General features: G+C 45.3%; 1 pseudogene across 1 annotated transcript in view; it reads left to right on the top strand.

The window, feature by feature from the left end:
* Positions 1–3,481: 3,481 nt before the first annotated feature.
* LOC147097228 (bone morphogenetic protein receptor type-2-like) overlaps positions 3,482–17,753 on the top strand; it is a 76,670-nt pseudogene continuing 62,398 nt past the window's right edge. The window contains exons 1-3 of the transcript XR_015074505.1: positions 3,482–3,734; positions 11,984–12,139; positions 13,252–13,405. The product of XR_015074505.1 is annotated as a bone morphogenetic protein receptor type-2-like (transcript). The remainder of the gene's footprint in view (positions 3,735–11,983; positions 12,140–13,251; positions 13,406–17,753) is intronic.

The raw sequence follows: 17,753 nt of genomic DNA, 5'->3' as shown, positions 1-17,753 counted from the left end.
CTACTTCTTCATCACTCTCCAGACTTATTCTGCTTCTTCTTCTTCTTCTTATGCTCCTTCATCGTCTTGTTCTTCTTCACACTCCAGACTTCTTCTTCTTCTTCTTCTTTTTCTTCACCCTCCAGGCTTATTCTGCTTCCTCTTCACCCTCCATACTGCTTCTTCTTCTTCACCCTCCAGTCTTCTTCTTCTTCATTTTCTTCTTCACCCGTCAGACTTCTTCTTCTTCTTCATCACCTTCTTCTTTACCCTCCAGACTTTTGCTTCTTCTGCTTCTTCTTCTTCTTCTTCTGCTTCACCCTCCAGACTTCTTCTTCTTCTGCATTTTCTTCTTCTTTATCCTCCAGACATCTTCTTAATCTTCTGCCTCTTCTTCTTGTTCTGATTCTTCTTCTTTTTCATCTTCTTCAACCTCCAGACTCCTTCTTCTTCTACTACATCTTATTCTTATTCTTTGTCACCCTCCAGAATGCTTCTTCTTCTTCTTCTTCTTCTTCACCCTCCAGACTTCTGCTTTTTCTTATTATTATTCTTCTTCATCCTCCAGACCTCTTCTTCTCCTTCTTCTTCTTCTTCTACTTCACTTTCCAGGCTTCTTCTTCTTCTTCTTCTTCTTCTCCTTCTTCTTCTTCACCCTCCAGACTTGTTCTTCTTCTTTTTCTTCTTCTTCTTCACCTTCCGGACTTCTTCTTCATCTTATTCTCCTTATCCTTCTTCACCCTCCAGACTTCATCTTCTTCTTCTTCTTCTTCTTCTTCTTCTTCTTCTTCTTCTTCTTCATCACCCTCCAGATTTCTTCTTCTTCTTCTTCTTCTTCTTCTTCTTCTTCACCCTCCAGACTTCTTCTTCTTCATCTTCTTTTTTTCTTCTTCTTCTTCTTCACCCTCCAGACTTCTTCGTCTTCTTCTGCTTCTTCTTCTTCTTCACCCTCCAGACTTCGTCTTCTTCTTCTTCTTCTTCTTCTTCACCCTCCAGACTTCTTCTTCTTCTCCTCCTGCTTCTTCTTCACCCACCAGATTTCTTCTTCTTCTTCTTCTTCCTCATCTTCTTCCTCTTCTTCTTCTTTGTCTTCTTCTCCTTCTTCTTCTTCATCTTCTTCTTCACCCTCCAGACTTCTTCTTCTTCTTCTTCTTCTTCACCCTCCAGTCATCTTCTTCTTCTTCTTCTTTATCTACTTCACCATCCAGACTTCTTCATCTTCTTCTTCTTCTTCTTCACCATCCAGACTTCTTCTTCTTCTGACCCGAACCCTAACCCTTACCCTAACCCTCAACCTCAACCTAACCCTAATCCTAACCCTAACCCGAACCCTCATACTAAACCTAACCCTAACCCTAACCCAACCCGACCCTGACACTGACCCTGACCCAGATCCTAACCATTACCCTTCCCCTAAACCTAACCCTACCCCTAATCATACCCCTAACACTACCCCTAACCCTACCCCTAACCCGAACCCTAACCATAACCCTAACCCTAACCCTAAATCTTAAACCCAAACCCTTACCCTAACCCTAACCCAACCCCAACCCCAAACCCAACCCAAACTCTAACCCTAACACTAACCCTAACCCTAAACCCTAAACACTAAACCTAACCCTAAATCCTAACCCTAACCCTAACCCTAACCCTAACGCTAAACCCTAACCCTAACCCTAACCCTAACCATAACCCCTAACAACTAACCCTAACCCTAACACCTAACCCTAACCCTAACCCTAAATCCTAACCCTAACCCTGCCCCTAAGCATACCACTAACCCTACCCCTAACCCTACCCCTAACCCAACCCTAACCCTAACTCTAAATCCTAACCCTAACCCTAAATCCTAAACCTAAACCCTTAGCCTAACACTAACCCAACCCCAACCCAAACCCTAACCCTAAACCCTAAACCTAACCCTAAACCCTAAACCTAACCCTAACCCTAAACCCAACCCTAACCCTAACCCTAACCCTAACGCCTAACCCCTAACCCTAACCCTAACCCTAACCCCTAACCCTTATCCTAACCCTAACCCTAACCCTAACCCAACCCTCAATCCTAACCCTAACCCTAACCCTAACCCTAACCCTGACCCTGACCCTGACGTTAACCCTAATCCTAAACCCTAAACCCTAAACCCTAACCCTAACCCTAAACCTTAACCCTAACCCTAACCCCTAACCCTAAGCCCTAACCCTAACCCTAACCCCTAACCCTAAACCCTAACCCCTAACCCTAACCCCTAACCCTAACGCCTAACCCGAACCCGACCCCAACCCCAACCCTAACTCTAACCCTAAATGTACCCTAACCCTAACCCGAAATGTACCCTAACCCTAACCCTAACCCTAATACCATAACCCTAACCCCTCACCCCTAAACCCTACCCCTAACCCTAAACTGACCCCGACCCCAACCCCATCCCTAACCCTAACCCACTAACCCTAACCCTAACCCACTAACCCTAACCCTCACCCTAACCCCTAACCCTAACCCCTCACCCTCACCCTAATCCCTAACCCTAACCCTAACCCCTAACCCTAGCCCTAACCCCTAACCCTAACCCCTAAACCTGAGCCTAACCCTAAATACCCTAAATATCCTAACCCAACCCTAAATACCCTAACCCTAACCCTAAAATGCCACTCTAACCCTAATCCCAGCCCGGTGCCCCAAACCCTAAACCTAACACAACCTCCTATATAAGTTATAACCCAAACCATAGTCTAACCCTCACTGTATCCCTCATCCCAGCTTCAAAGATCAACTCTTATAGAGTAGCCATAATCATATTCACAAACTTTATCCTAACCCTAACATGCAAATCACAAATTCTAATCCTAACCTTTATAGTAAACCCTAATCCTCACTTCAAACCTTAACTCTAACGCAGAAGTGCCCCAATCCTTACCCACGAACTTTAATCCTAACCCTAACATATGCAAACTCCAAATTCTAACAGTACCCTATTACTAACCCTAACCGCTAAAACTGAGCATAATGCAACTATTCATATCTATCGCTCTGATGCTAACATAGAAACATAGAAGATAGGAGCAGGAGTAGGCCATTCGGCCCCTCAAGCCTGCTCCGCCATTCAATGCGATCATGGCTGATCATCCAAATTCAGTACCCTGTCCCTGCTTTCTCCCCATACCCCTTGATCCCTTTAGCCTAAAGAAATATATCCAACTCCTTCATGAATATATTTAATGAATTGGCCTCTACTGCCTTCTGTGGTAGAGAACAACAGCAACAACTTGTATTTATATGTAGTAAAACGTCCCAAGGTGCTTTGCAGGAGCGATTATCAAACAAAATTTGACACCGAGCCACATAAGGAGATATTAGGACAGGTGAGGGAGAGTTTAAGGAGCATCTTAAAGGAGGAGAGAGAGGCGGAGAGGTTTAGGGAGTGAATTCCAGAGCTTAGGGAGAGAGTTTTTTTCCTTAATGCAGTCTATTTGTGATCATTGAAATAAATAACTAACTCTAGGAGCTATTGCTTTAAGAATTTGCCCGTTCAAACTGAATCTGAATAAAATGAATAAGGCAAGGCCTGGACTAAAGGGGTGGAGCTTAATGTTAGTTCCCAATCCAGCAACATTATCAGGGAATGTGTAGAGAGAAGGTTGCCAAGATACTAAATGGTGCTCCTATGATCAGACAGCTGGTTGCTTTCATGCAAATGGATCTTTTACTGTTCTTGTCTCCATTGATATTGATGTTGCCGCTCAGACTCTGTGAAGGTAAATTACACATTTTCTCCGTGATCAATATTCAGACATTAAATTAATACTGGGATATTTCGTTCAATGATAATCTGTTTGTGTGACAATCTATTTGAATGAAATACAGCAATGCAATCTAACATGATATTTCTTTATGCGGAATTAGCATGAATGTTTCTGGTTTCAGAGACCTCTCTTAAAAATCAGGTTGCAGCCTCCCCATTTATAGATATTATACTTACAATTATTATATCCTTGAATATGCTCTTTACAATGAATATAGCTTTTATATCGATCAGGTTGGAAAGAGTAACATTATATATCCTATAAAATTCTATGTGAGGTATATAAAGTAAGTATAAAGTTCAGTGTGTTTAATGTGGGGTATATATAAAGTAAGTATAAAGTTCAGTGTGTTTAGTGTGGGGTATATATAAAGTATATATAAAGTTCAGTGTGTTTAATGTGGGGTATATATAAAGTAAGTATAAAGTTCAGTGTGTTTAATGTGGGGTATATATAAAGTAAGTATAAAGTTCAGTGTGTTTAGTGTGGGGTATATATAAAGTATATATAAAGTTCAGTGTGTTTAATGTGGGGTATATATAAAGTAAGTATAAAGTTCAGTGTGTTTAATGTGGGGTATATATAAAGTTCAGTGTGTTTAATGTGGGGTATATATAAAGTTCAGTGTGTTTAATGTGGGGTATATATAAAGTATATATAAAGTTCAGTGTGTTTAATGTGGGGTATATATAAAGTATGTATAAAGTTCAGTGTGTTTAATGTGGGGTATATATAAAGTAAGTATAAAGTTCAGTGTGTTTAATGTGGGGTATATATAAAGTAAGTATAAAGTTCAGTGTGTTTAATGTGGGGTATATATAAAGTTCAGTGTGTTTACATAGAAACATAGAGATAGGAACAGGAGTAGGCCATTCGGCCCTTCGAGCCTGCTCCGCCATTCAATGAGATCATGGCTGATCTTCGTCTGAGATCATAGCTGATCTTACCAGTTCAGTACCCCGTCCCCGCCTTTTCTCCGTAACCCTTAATCCCCTTAGCCTTCAGAAATATATCCAATTCTCTCTTGAAAATATTTATTGAATTAGCCTTCACAGCCCTCTGTGGCAGGGAATTCCACAGGCTCACCACTCTTTGAGTGAAGAAATTCTTCCTCATCTCTGTTTTAAATGATTTGCCCGCTATTTTTAGACTGTGGCCCCTGGTTCTGTGCTGCCCGGCCATTGGAAACATTCTCTCTGAATTCAGCCTGTCCAGGCCTGCCATAATTTTATATGTTTCGATGAGATCCCCTCTCAATCTTCTAAACTCCAGTGAGTACAAGCCCAAACTATTTAATCTCTCTTCGTAGGTCATTCCCGCCATTCCAGGTATCAGCCTGGTGAATCGCCGTTGCACTCTTTCCATGGCAAGAACATCCTTCCGCAGATGGGGCGACCAAAACTGTACACAATACTCCAGATGCGGTCTCACCAGCACCTTGTACAGCTGTAGTAAGGTATCCCTATTCCTATACTCGAACCCCCTTGATATGAAGGCCAACATACCATTTGCCTTCTTAATCGCCTGTTGCACCTGCATGCTCTCCTTCAGTGACTGGTGCACAAGAACACCCAGGTCCCTCTGCACTTCCCCATCTCCCAATCTATTGCCATTTAGATAATAATCTACCCTCCTGTTTTTACCCCCAAAGTGGATAACCTCGCATTTATCCACATTATAGTGCATCTGCCACGTATCCGCCCATTCCCCCAACCTGTCCAAATCGCACTGTAGCCTCCTGACATCCTCATCAGAGCCCACCCCTCCTCCTAGTTTAGTGTCGTCAGCGAATTTGGAAATATTGCATCCAATTCCCTGATCCAGATCATTTATATATATTGTGAACAGCTGGGGTCCCAGGACAGATCCTTGCGGCACCCCGCTGGTCACTGCCTGCCACTCCGAAAACGAGCCGTTTATTCCAACTCTCTGTTTTCTATCCGCCAGCCAGTTCTCTATCCACGTTAATACTTTGCCCCCAATTCCATGAGCCTTAATTTTGCATGATAATCTTTTGTGTGGAACCTTATCGAAGGCTTTCTGGAAGTCAAGGTACACCACATCCACTGGCTCTCCCCCATCTATTTTACCAGTTACTTCCTCAAAAAATTCCAGCAGATTAGTCAAACACGATTTACCCTTTGTAAATCCATGTTGACTCTGTCCGATCCTTTCCCCATTTGTCAAGTGCTCCGCTATTTTATCCTTAATAATGGACTCTAGCATTTTGCCCACAACCGATGTAAGGCTTACTGGTCTATAATTCCCTGCTTTCTCTCTACCCCCCTTTTTAAATATTGGGGTAACATTAGCTACCCTCCAATCCACGGGTACTGTTCCCGAGTCAATGGAGTTCCGGAAGATGATCCTTAGAGCATCTGCTATCTCCAGGGCCACCTCCTTAAGTACCCTAGGATGTAGTTTATCAGGCCCCGGGGATTTGTCGGCCTTCAGTCCCCTCAACTTACCCAACACCATATCCCTAGAGATACTAATTTCTGTCAGCTCCTCCCTCTCATTAGTCCCTATGTTTGCCGATATTCCTGGGAGGTTATTTGTGTCCTCCTTTGTGAATACAGAACCAAAGTATGAGTTTAATTGGTCTGCCATTTCCTTATTCTCCATTATATATTCTCCCGAATCGGACTGCAAGGGACCGACTTGGGATTTTACCAGTCTTTTCCTCCTGATATACCGATAAAAGCTTTTGCAGTCTGTCTTTATGTTTGCTGCAAGTTTACTTTCGTATTCTATTTTCCCCTTCCTGATTAATCCCTTTGTCCTCTTTTGCTGTATCTTGTACTGCCCCCAATCTTCCGGTCTGGTGCTTTTTTTTGCCAGTTGATATGCCCTTTTTTTTTATTTTATGCTGTCCCTAATTTCCCTCGTTATCCACGGTTGAGTCACCTTTTTAGGTTTATTTTTGTGCCAAACCGGTATAAACATGTTCTGGAATTCTTCCATTCTATCTTTGAATGCTTGCCATTGTCTATCCACTGTCAATCCCCCCAGAAACACCACCCAATCAATCTTACCCAATTCCCGTCTCATACCCTCGTAATTCCCTTTATTTAAGTTCTGGACCTTAGTCTCTGATTCAATTTCCTCACTCTCCATCTCGACTGAGAGCTCGATCATATTATGATCGCTCTGACCCAAGGGGCCTCGTACAAGAAGATTGCTGATAAGTCCCTTCTCATTGCACAATACCCAGTCTAAAATGGCCTGATCTCGAGTCGGCTCCTCGACATATTGGTCCAGATAACCGTCCCGAAAACATTCCAGGAATTCCTCCTCCTCAGAATTTTTACTAATTTGGGTAGTCCAATCAATATGTAAATTAAAGTCACCCATGATGACAGCTGTGCTCTTATCGCACGCTTCTCTAATTTCCCTTTTTATGCCTTCCCTCACCTCCATATTACTATTTGGAGGCCTATATATCACACCCACTAACGTTTTCCTCCCCTTGCTATTTCTCATTTCTACCCATACAGATTCCGTTTCATCCGAGTTAATATCCTTCCTTTCCATTGCATTAATCCCCTCCTTTACCAGCAATGCTACCCCACCTCCCCTACCTTTTTGCCGATCCTTCCTAAATATTGTATATCCCTGGATGTTAAGTTCCCAGCCTTGCCCACCCTGCAGCCACGTTTCTGTAATCCCAATCAAATCATACTTGTTTACCTCTATTTCCACAACTAATTCATCCACCTTGTTCCTAATGCTTCTAGCATTAAGATACAAAGCCTTCAGGCTTGCTTTTTTCACACTCTCATTATGAATTAGTTTGGCCCTTTGTGTTTCTCTCCTTTGCTTATTGCTTCTCACCTTTCTACCATCTATTTCTGACTTCATATGACTTCCCTCTTTTCCACTACCTAGGTTCCCATCCCCCTGCCAAATTAGTTTAAATCCTCCCGAACCGCCCTAGAAAATATTACCCCGAGGAATGTATAAAGTATGTATAAAGTTCAGTGTGTTTAATGTGGGGTATATATAAAGTTCAGTGTGTTTAATGTGGGGTATATATAAAGTATGTATAAAGTTCAGTGTGTTTAATGTGGGGTATGTATAAAGTTCAGTGTGTTTAATGTGGGGTATATATAAAGTATATATAAAGTTCAGTGTGTTTAATGTGGGGTATGTATAAAGTATGTATAAAGTTCAGTGTGTTTAATGTGGGGTATATATAAAGTATGTATAAAGTTCAGTGTGTTTAATGTGGGGTATATATAAAGTATATATAAAGTTCAGTGTGTTTAATGTGGGGTATGTATAAAGTTCAGTGTGTTTAATGTGGGGTATATATAAAGTATGTATAAAGTTCAGTGTGTTTAATGTGGGGTATGTATAAAGTATGTATAAAGTTCAGTGTGTTTAATGTGGGGTATATATAAAGTATATATAAAGTTCAGTGTGTTTAATGTGGGGTGTATATATAAAGTATATATAAAGTTCAGTGTGTTTAATGTGGGGTATGTATAAAGTAAGTATAAAGTTCAGTGTGTTTAATGTGGGGTATATATAAAGTATATATAAAGTTCAGTGTGTTTAATGTGGGGTATATATAAAGTATGTATAAAGTTCAGTGTGTTTAATGTGGGGTATATATAAAGTATATATAAAGTTCAGTGTGTTTAATGTGGGGTATATATAAAGTATGTATAAAGTTCAGTGTGTTTAATGTGGGGTATGTATAAAGTATGTATAAAGTTCAGTGTGTTTAATGTGGGGTATATATAAAGTATGTATAAAGTTCAGTGTGTTTAATGTGGGGTATGTATAAAGTAAGTATAAAGTTCAGTGTGTTTAATGTGGGGTATATATAAAAGTATGTATAAAGTTCAGTGTGTTTAATGTGGGGTATATATAAAGTATTTATAAAGTTCAGTGTGTTTAATGTGGGGTATATATAAAAGTATGTATAAAGTTCAGTGTGTTTAATGTGGGGTATATATAAAGTATGTATAAAGTTCAGTGTGTTTAATGTGGGGTATATATAAAGTATGTATAAAGTTCAGTGTGTTTAATGTGGGGTATATATAAAAGTTAGTAAGTAAAGTTAACACCAAATTGTGGTTAGGGAGACTGGTACGTATTCTCAATGACAATCCCGAGGACGAGGAGCTAACCCAATTCATAATCACTTAAGATACTGACATGGATGAAATGCATCAAATATACTGAGAGTGCATTCCCACTCCACCTCTGCATGCACATCTGGTTAGGGTTTGGTCCAGTGTAAAGACGCAATAACTAGACATCCTTTACTTTGTTCAATGGTTTGAAATAAAATAATAAATTCACTGTAAAATTTATAAAAAGTGATCATCATTGGAGATGGGCCGTGAAAGCTGGTCAGTTCCATTTTCAACTTAACATAAGCTGCCTTTATGTCCAGGGATGTACAATTGTCAACACTTTGGCAGATAATTCTCGTACCTTCAGAAAATATACATTCAAGTACAATGTCAATATCTAGCTACGGAACCTCTTAATCTAATTGAAAGGCGAGTCAAGCCCTGGAGCAGGTGGGCAAGTTATCCATTATTCCCTTGTTTTAAAGAATAAATAAATTGATTCTGGTGAGGGTTAGCGCAGATTAACTGCATTGCCTGTTGGTTGCAAAATGGTGTAAGGAATCAAAAAGGAGGAGGAGTGATTTGTGTTTAAGTGAAAATATCAGAGGCTCAGAGAATGGAGTCGAATACTGTGATGCGACTGAAAAGACAATAAATTTCTTTCACCTCCCTTCATAGGGTCATAGAATGTCCTTCAGAAAGGAATAATATTTTTGCAGTTAGATGGGAAGTAGGAGACAACCCTGGATTTCAAGGCAGATCAAAGCACCTTCAGGAAGGGTTGATTGTTAACGCCAGAAAACCCTGCCAGGGATTCAGAAACTGAAGAGTTACTTTGTGCAGGAGGGCAGGTTATGACCGCTGCAAGTGATCATTTGTTTTGAGATTTATACCTAAGGCTGCAATTGGTTGTCTGAGCTGAGCCACTACAGGAACTGAGGACCCAATTCTACGCGACGACCCACCTGACATCAAAAAGAAAAACATTTTCAAGTATTGTCGTCAGGCCACGTTAATTACCATGGCATCATCAACTCCTGCTTAATACCTACATCTAAACTGCACATTATTTATCCAGAGACACTTAGTGAAGGACAGACTTTGTAATTCTGTGTCATTGCTTTGCCATATTTGGCAGGTCAACAGCAGCCGATCCTGCCCAATTTCTGCAATTGAAGCAGTTTCCCCGAGCTCATTCTAACTATTAGGTCCTTCTCACGATGTAACTGCGCAGTCCTGACTGCCCTCAATAACAAATAATATACCAGTTTCCTGCTTTTACACTCACCTTGCACTCGGGGTAAGACAGAGATTCGGAAGATGCTGCTCCCAGGATCAACTCGGACAGCACAGGTTAGATAGAAAGTAAAGCTCCCTCTACACTGTCCCATCAAACACTCCCAGGGCAGGTATAGCACGGGTTAGATACAGAGTGAAGCGCCCTCTACACTGTCCCATCAAACACTCCCAGGGCAGGTATAGCACGGGTTAGATACAGAGTAAAGCTCCCTCTACACTGTCCAATCAAACACTCCCAGGGCAGGTACAGCACGGGGTTAGATACAAAGTAAAGCTCCCTCTACACTGTCCCATCAAACACTCCCAGGGCAGGTATAGCACGGGTTAGATACAGAGTAAAGCTCCCTCTACACTGTCCCATCAAACACTCCCAGGGCAGGTACAGCACGGGTTAGATGCAGAGTAAAGCTCCCTCTACACTGTCTCATCAAACACTCCCAGGGCAGGTACAGCACGGGTTAGATACAGAGTAAAGCTCCCTCTACACTGTCTCATCAAACACTCCCTGGGCAGGTACATCACGGGTTAGATACAGAGTAAATCTCTCTCTACACTGTCCCATTGAACACTCCCAGGGCAGGTACAGCACGGGTTAGATACAGAGTAAAGCTCCCTCTACACTGTCCCATCAAACACTCCCAGGGCAGGTACAGCACGGGGTTAGATACAGAGTAAAGCTCCCTCTACACTGTCCCATCAAACACTCCCAGGGCAGGTACAGCACGGGGTTAGATACAGAGTAAAGCTCCCTCTACACTGTCCCATCAAACACTCCCAGGGCAGGTACAGCACGGGGTTAGATACACAGTAAAGCTCCCTCTACACTGTCCCATCAAACACTCCCAGGGCAGGTACAGCACGGGTTAGATACAGAGTAAAGCTCCCTCTACACTGTCTCATCAAACACTCCCAGGGCAGGTACAGCACGGGGTTGGATACAGAGTAAAGCTCCCTCTACACTGTCCTGTCAAACACTCCCAGGACAGGTACAGCACGGGGTTAGATACAGAGTAAAGCTCCCTCTACACTGTCTCATCAAACACTCCCAGGGCAGGTACAGCATGGGTTAGATACAGAGTAAATTCCATCTACACTGTCTCATCAAACACTCCCAGGGCAGGTACAGCACGGGGTTAGATACAGAGTAAAGCTCCCTCTACACTGTCCCATCAAACACTCCCAGGGCAGGTACAGCACGGGGTTAGATACAGAGTAAAGCTCCCTCTACACTGTCCCATCAAACACTCCCAGGGCAGGTACAGCACGGGTTAGATACAGAGTAAAGCTCCCTCTACACTGTCCTGTCAAACACTCCCAGGACAGGTACAGCACGGGGTTAGATACAGAGTAAAGCTCCATCTACACTGTCCCATCAAACACTCCCAGGGCAGGTACAGCATGGGTTAGATACAGAGTAAAGCTCCATCTACACTGTCCCATCAAACACTCCCAGGGCAGGTACAGCACGGGTTAGATACAGAGTAAAGCTCCCTCCACACTGTCCCATCAAACACTCCCAGGGCAGGTACAGCACGGGGTTAGATACACAGCAAAGCTCCCTCTACACTGTCCCATCAAACACTCCCAGGGCAGGTACAGCACGGGTTAGATACAGAGTAAAGCTCCCTCCACAGAATGGACAATATTAATCTCCTGCCTCATTAATCCCGAAAGCGACACAAGTATTTGGATGTTTGAGCCCTAATGATTGGAGTTAAACTCCATGATGTTGGTAACAGCACTTGTTGGAACCATTCACTGTGAGGATCGTGTGCTTCCGGCTAAGGGGTGACTATTTGCCTCATTCTGTTGCAGATGGAAGTGGAGCAGGAAGAATCTGCAAGTCATTCCCAAAGTCTGAGAACCAAAGTCATGCCCCCAGTAATGAGACGGTGACATGTAAAAGCAGTGACTATTGCTTTGGAATCTGGAAACAAGCTAGTGATGGAGCCTATCATCCTGATAAACAAGGTATTGATCCTGGCCACGTGCAATACCCTTGACTGCATCAACCACAACAACTTGTATAGCGCCTTTAACTTAAAAAATGTCCCATTGAGAGTGGGGGAGAGGGAGAGGGGCAGGGGAGAGAGGGGGGGAGAGGAAGGGGAGGGAGGGGAGAGGGGAAAGAGGGGGGGGAGGGGAGAGGGTGGAGGGAGGGGGGAAAGGGGAGTGGGAGGGGGAGGTCGAGGGGGAGGGGGAGGGGTGGGAGGGGAAGAGAGAACGGGAGAGGGTAGGGGAGAGAGGGAGGGGGAAGGAGGGGAAGAGGGAGAGGAGGAGGGAGGGGAGAGGGGAAGGGGAGGGAGGGGAGAGGGGAAAGAGGGGGGAAGGGGAGAGAGCGGAGGGAGGGAGAAAGGGGAGCGGGAGGGGGAGGGGGTGGGAGGGGAAGAGAGAACGGGAGAAGGTAGGGGAGATGGGGGGAGGGGGAAGGAGGGGAAGAGGGGGAGGGGAGAGGGGAAAGAGGGGGAGAGGGGGGAGGGGAGAAAGGGGAGCGGGAGGGGGAGGTGCAAGGGGCAGGTGAGAGGGGGTGGGGGAGGGAGAGGGAAGGGGTAGAGGAGGTGGGAAGGGGGAAATGATGGGAAGGGGAGGGGGAGATGGTGGGGAGAGAGGGGAAAGGCGAAGCTGGAGAGGGGGAGGGAGGGGAGGGGAAAGGGGAGGGGAGAAGGGAAGAAGAAAAGGGTACATCTGTGATATTGTGGAAGGCTGGAGTGATTAAATGACAAAGGGGATGGTGGTGCGATGTGAAATGGTGACAAGTATAGAACACAAAAGATGGGTCGGGAAATGGCAACATCAGAATCATTACCAGGACTTTAAGTCCGAATAAATGGGTGCAGTGGTTATGATATGTCCAACCAGTTTTGCTCATGGTGTTTCCCGAGACCCCCCCCTCCCCACACGTGTAACACCGGGGATTGAGCTCACGGTGCGTCCCGAGACCCCCCTCCCCACACGCGTGGCGCTGGCGATTTCGCTCCATGTATGACCTCCTCCCCACACATGTGGTCATTGGAACAACACACGTGCAGTTCTGCCGCCTCTTTACTTTTTACTGAGTCCTGCATCTCCTACCTTCCCAACAGGGTGTTGGCCTCCCGAGTAACGTGCTCTCCTGTAACTCGACGTGTGCAGGTAAAGCCAGCAAAACCCACCCCTTCTTCTCCTGCTGCTGTAATACCGACATGTGCAACGCTGATCCGCCCGACGTCTCCAGCGTGCTCCAGGTCCCGGCTCGTGGTGAGTCTCTTTGCTTCATGTCCCACCTCCTCACGGACCCTGCAGCCCTGGATCGCGACCAGTGGCCAGGAGTTGCAAAGGGCTTTACAACACAACACAACACACACAGGCTTTGCGACTCGCCGTTGTGCCTAAGTTACGCTGACGAGTCATGTAGAGGAGACCGCATCGTGAGCAGCGAATACAGTATACTAAATTGCAAGAAGTACAAGTGAATCGCAGTTTCACCTGGAAGGGGGTGTTTGGGCCCTGGACAGTGGGAAGGGAGGAGGTAAAAGGGCAGGTGTTGCATCTCCTGCGCTTGCACGGGTAGGTGCCGGGCGAAGTGGAAGGGGGGTGTTGGGGGTGATGGAGGAGTGGACCAGGGTGTCACGGTGGGAGTGGTCCCTTCGGAATGCTGAAAGGGGAGGTGAGGGGAAGATGTGTTTGGTTGTGGATCACACTGGAGGTGGCAGAAATGGCGGAGGATGATCCATTGAATGTGGAGGCTGGTGGGGTGAAAGGTGAGGACCAGGGGAACCCTATCGTGGTTCCAGGAGGGAGGGGAAGGGGTGAGAGCAGAAGTGCGGGAAATAGAACGGACACGGTCAAGGCCGTGTCAACACAGTAGAAGGGAATCTCAGTGTGAGGAAAAAGGAAGACATGTCAGAAGCACTAGTATTTCCATAGTCAGAACAGACGCGGCGGAGACGGAGAAACTGGGAGAACGGAATAGAGTCCTTACAGGAAGCGGGGTGGGAGGAAGTGTAGTCCAGGTAGCTGTGGGAATCAGTGGGTTTTTGAATGTTTGTCAATAGCCTATCCCCAGAGATGGAGACAGAGAAGTTGAGGAAGGGAAGGGAAGAGTCGGAGATGGACCATGTGAAGGTGAGGGAAGGGTGGAAATTGGAAGTAAAGTGAATGGAATTATCTAGTTCAGGGCGAGAGCAGGAAACGGCACCGATACAGTCATCGATGTACCGGAAAAAGAGGTGAGGAAGGGGACCCGAGTAGGACTGGAATAAAGAATGTTCCACGTATCCCACGAAAAGGCAGGCATAGCTGGGATCCATGCGGATTCCAATAGCAACACCTTTAATTTGGAGGAAGTGAGTGGAGTCAAAGGAGAAGTTGTTCAATGTGAGAACAAGTTCAGCCAGGCGGAGGAGGGTAGTGGTGGATGGGGACTGGTTGGGCCTCTGTTCAAGGAAGAAGCGGAGCGCCCTCAGGGCCATCCTGGTGGGGGATGGAGGTGTAGAGGGATTGGACGTCCATGGTGAAAAGGAGGCGGTTGGGGCCAGGAAACTGTAAACTGTTAAAGTGGCGGAGGGAGTCGGAAGAGTCACGGATGTAAGTGGGAAGAGACTGGACAAGGGGAGAAAAAATAGAGTCGAGATAGGAAGCGATAAGTTCCGTGGGGCAAGAACAGGCTGAAACGATGGGTCTACCAGGGCAGTCCTGTTTGTGGACCTTGGGAAGGAGGTAGAAGCGGGCTGTGCGGGGTTGGGGAACTATGAGGTTGGCGGAGGTGGAGGGAAGATCTCCAGAGGAGATGAGGCCAGTGACAGTCTTGGAAACGGTGGCTTGATGTTCGGTGGTGGGGTCATGGTCCAGGCGGAGGACGGAGGAGGTGTCGGAGAGTTGGCGTTCAGCCTCCGCAAGGTAGAGGTCAGTTCGCCAAACAACAGCAGCACCACCCTTGTCAGCAGGTTTAATGACAACGTTTTTTGATTGCTGGCATCGCAATTTCCCAGCGCAGAACCTTCCCATGTGTTAAGTAAATAAATAGGGAAAGGTCATAACAATAGGCAGTATATAACTATAGTCTGCACTCTACAACTGTAAGGGAATGGTAGCATAGTGTTTATGTTGCTGGACTAGTAATCCAGAGGCTTGGGCTCATGACCTCAGGGACATGAGTTCATAATCCCACCTAATCTCTTTAAATTCAGTTAATTAACTAAATCTGTTAAATCGATAACAACATGGCAGCTGTCTTTCATTCTGCTAGTGCATTTCACACTTCATCTAGAGCCACCTTTTGTTTCTTAATCTGTCCTATTACCATCTTGTCTCGCCTTAATATCTCTTAATGTCTCTTCACCTCTCACAGACCTCCCCTTTTGTTCTTTTGTCCCCTCCCCCATTTCCCAGCCCCAATTTGCTTTTTCACCTGTTTCATTGCCTGCTTTTTTTTCTCCGTTCTGAAGGAGGGTGTTGACTCTGGCCTGCTTGAGCGTTTCCAGCTCTTTCTGTTGTTATTTCAGATTTCCAGCATCCGCAGTATTTTGCTATCCTGTTAAATAGATAACCTGGTCTGCTGACCAGTTGTACCAAACTACTACAAGAAGCTGTAAAGCCAATTGGACGGCCGGGCATCAACTGGACATGACAAAGGCAAAGCCTGCAAAGTCCTCCTCGCTAACAGAGTCATAGAGTTATAGAGTCATAGAGTTATACAGCACGGATAGAGGCCCTTCGGCCCATCGTGTCCACGCCGGCCATCAAGCCCTGTCTAATCTAATCCCATATTCCAGCATTTGGTCCGTAGCCTTGTATGCTATGGCATTTCAAGTGCTCATCCAAATGCTTCTTAAATGTTGTGAGGGTTCCAGCCTCCACAACCCTTTCAGGCAGTGAGTTCCAGACTCCAACCACCCTCTGGGTGAAAAAGTTCTTTCTCAAATCCCCTCTAAACCTCCCGCCCTTTACCTTGAATCTATGCCCCCTAGTTATTGACCCTTCTACTAAGGGAAAAAGCTCCTTAGTATCCATCCTATCTATGCCCCTCATAATTTTGTACACCTCAATCATGTCCCCCCTCAGCCTCCTCTGCTCCAAGGAAAACAAACCCAATCTGCCCAGTCTCTCTTCATAGCTGAAGCGCTCCAGCCCTGGTAACATCCTGGTGAATCTCCTCTGCACCTTCTCCAAAGCTATCACATCCTTCCTGTAGTGTGGCGACCAGAACTGCACACAGTATTCCAGCTGTGGCCTAACCAGTGTTTTATACAGCTCCATCATAACCTCCTTGCTCTTATATTCTATGCCTCGGCTAATGAAGGCAAGTATCCCATATGCCTTTTTAACCACCTTATCCACCTGTTCCACCGCCTTCAGGGATCTATGTACTTGCACACCCAGATCCCTCTGATCCTCCGTCTTGCCTAGGGTCTTACCATTCATTGTGTATTCCCTTGCCTTGTTAGTCCCCCCAAAGTGCATCACCTTGCACTTTTCCGGGTTAAATTCCATTTGCCACTGTTCCGCCCATCTGACCAACCCATCTATATCGCCCTGCAGACTGAGGCTACCCTCCTCGCTATTTACCACCCTACCAATTTTTGTATCATCCGCGAACTTACTGATCATACCTTTTACATTCATATCCAAGTCATTAATGTAGACCACAAACAGCAAGGGACCCAGCACCGATCCCTGTGGTACCCCACTGGCCACAGGCTTCCAGTCACAAAAACAACCTTCGACCATCACCCTCTGGGGGAAAACTGGGAGACCTGTCCCACAGACGAGTCAAGCAAGTCATAATCACAGAACTTGGAAGAATAGTGAGCAGTGAGGAGGATAGCGACAGACTTCAGGAAGACATAGGCAGGCTGGTGAATAGGGCGGACACGTGGTAGATGAAATTTAACGCAGAAAAGTGTAACGTGATACATTTTGGTGGGAAGAATAAACTAAATGGTACAATCCTGAAGGGGGTGCACGAACAGAGAGACCTGGGGGTATGTGTGCACAAATCGTCGAAGGTGGCAGGGCAGGTTGAGAAAGCGGTTTTAAAAAGCCTACGGGATCCTGGGCTTCATGAATAGAGGTATAGAGTACAAAAGTGTGGAAATTATGATGAACCTGTATAAAACACTGGTTCAGCCCCAACTGGAGTATTGTGTCCAATTCTGGGCACCGCACTTTAGGAAGGATGTGAAGGCCTTAGAGAGGGTGCAGAAAAGATTTATGAGAATGGTTCCAGGGGATGAGGGACTTCAGTTACATGGATAGACTGGAGAAGCTGGGGTCGTTCTCCTTGGAGCAGAGAAGATTGAGAGGAGATTTGATAGAGGTGTTCAAAATCATGAGGGGGGTCTGGGCAGAGTAGATAGAAGGAAACTGTTCCCATTGGCAGAAGGGTCGAGAACCAGAGGACAAGGATTTAAGGCGATTGGCAAACATAGAAACATGGAAGATAGGAGCAGGAGTAGGCCATTCGGCCCCTCGAGCCTGCTCCGCCATTCGATGAGATCATGGCTGATCATCCAAATTCAGTACCCCGTACCTGCCTTCTCCCCCTATCCCTTGATACCTTTAGCTCTAAGAAATATATCCAACTCCTTCTTGAATATATTTAATG

The sequence above is a fragment of the Somniosus microcephalus genome, chromosome 33 (genome assembly GCF_052327205.1).
Source record: "Somniosus microcephalus isolate GS21.2 chromosome 33, FLI_Smic_1.0, whole genome shotgun sequence".
Lineage (NCBI taxonomy): Eukaryota > Metazoa > Chordata > Chondrichthyes > Squaliformes > Somniosidae > Somniosus > Somniosus microcephalus.
This window is presented reverse-complemented; position numbering and strand designations above follow the sequence as displayed.